Raw genomic sequence first — 2,098 nt, 5'->3', positions numbered from 1 at the left:
GAAGTTGATGTATTTCCTCAGCGACCAGCACGGATCTGCTCTAGGCATGGCGAAGCGGATATCATCCTCTTTTTGGAAGGCCAAACAAAGTAGTTTCACTTTCACAACGAAACACACAGCGCCTTCATGACATGGCGGCGGCGGCAAAAACAATACTACAGCGAGAATTAAAGTTACACCTTCTTTCATTTGCGTGAACATTTGGGCGGCGTTACGCAAATCTTCCCACATTGTGACGTAGACATGTGGGGGGCGTGTTAGAACGAGCCGTTTTAGGGGGGCGTGGCTGACTCTTAACTGTTATAAAGAATATCTCTTTGGGTTTGAGACTTTATTCTTTGCAACTTTACAGATCTTCTTTATGCACCAAGAGCTTGTAACACTTCAAAGAGAAAGGAAAAATTGAAATCGCATCATATGACCCCTTTAAACTGTTCCCTCGGTTTAACAAATCGTGCCCACGGATTAATAAACCGTACCCACGAATTTCCGATCCGTGCGCTCAGATTTTGTAAACCATGCCTTCGGTTTTTGAATCTGTACCCACAAATTCATAATCCGTGCTCACGCTTTCGCAATCCGTTCCCTCGGGTTTGTAAACTTGTGGATTTGTGGCCCCGCCCCCACCGCCAGATTCAACCATGGTGCGGGATGCATAGTATTGTGTTTATTAAACATTATTTTTCATAGTAACCTATGAGACCATGATCCACACTCACAAAATAGTCTGATTTTTAGCGTTTTATATTAATCACCAATAGGATAAAACACAGCCGCCTATGTTTTATAGCCTAAAATAAATGCTAAAAAGAAAAATTTTATATTTCCTGAATTTTTGAAGGTAAAAAGCAATACAAAACCAATAATGTACCGGTTATGTTGTCATTCCATTGCTCTCTAACTGAATGCAATGTTATAATAGGCCTAGTTATTTAATAATAACTTTAACAGTGAAGCATGCATCTAACTCTGGGGGAAAAAGCTTAGTATAATAAAATCACCAAAATAAGTCTGTGAATGAATGAATGAAATATGTTAAGAATGAATAGTACACAAACACATTTCCAAAACTGTAAAAGGTTATTTAAAAATAAAGCATTCATGAATTATTTTATGACAAACATTTTACTGTCTTAAGTGCACTCATTTATTTAGCGTATAAATAATAATAATAATAATAATAATAGCTATTATTATTATTATTATTATACATTTAGGGTACATATGCATTTAGAAGAAGCTTTTATCCAAAACGACTTACAAAAGAGGAACAAATGACTCCAAAGTCAGTCACAATGCCAGGTTTATTAAACAATAATAATCAAGTGCTAAGATTATCACAAATTAAACAAGATTTTGATGCACATCTTTCTTATTAAATCGTTGTATTCCACCTTGTACTGTTACAATTGATAAAGAATCACGTAAGACAATTTGATGTAGGCCTATTCCACATAATAATATGCAATACAACAATATAAGTATATATTACAATATAACCGTATAAGGTACGGTTTACAAAATCTGAGCGCACGGATCGGAAATCCGTGGGTACGGTTTATTAATCCGTGGGCACGATTTGTTAAACCGAGGGAACAGTTCAAGAATTCATGAGTACGGTTTATAAACTGAGGGGACTGATTGCAAAACCGGATTGTTTTTTTTTTTTTTCTCCTACAGGTGACTTCCCGGGCTCCGTATTACTGGGCTTCGTATGTTAACGAATCATATTGTAGCTATATTGTTTTATTGTATGTTATTATGTAGGCCTACATCAAAGTGTCTTAAATGATTCTCTATCAATTGTAGCGGGTACGAGGTGGAATACAACGATTTAATAAGAAAGATGTGCATCAAAATCTTGTTTATTTATGATAATCTTAGCACTTGATTATTATTGCTTAAAAACTTGGCATTGTGTTATGACTGATGACTAATTTGTTCCTCTTTTGTAAGTCGTTTTGGATAAAAGCTTCTTCTAAATGCATATGTAACCTAACTGTAATAATAACAATAGTAGTAATAATAATAATTATTATTATTTTAATTTAAATTTATAGGGTAAATACATTAGTGCACTTACGAGAGTAAAACATTT

The sequence above is a fragment of the Sinocyclocheilus grahami genome, unplaced genomic scaffold (assembly GCF_001515645.1).
Source record: "Sinocyclocheilus grahami isolate Dianchi unplaced genomic scaffold, SAMN03320097.WGS_v1.1 scaffold465.1, whole genome shotgun sequence".
NCBI lineage: Eukaryota > Metazoa > Chordata > Actinopteri > Cypriniformes > Cyprinidae > Sinocyclocheilus > Sinocyclocheilus grahami.
Note: the sequence above shows the minus strand (reverse complement) of the source record.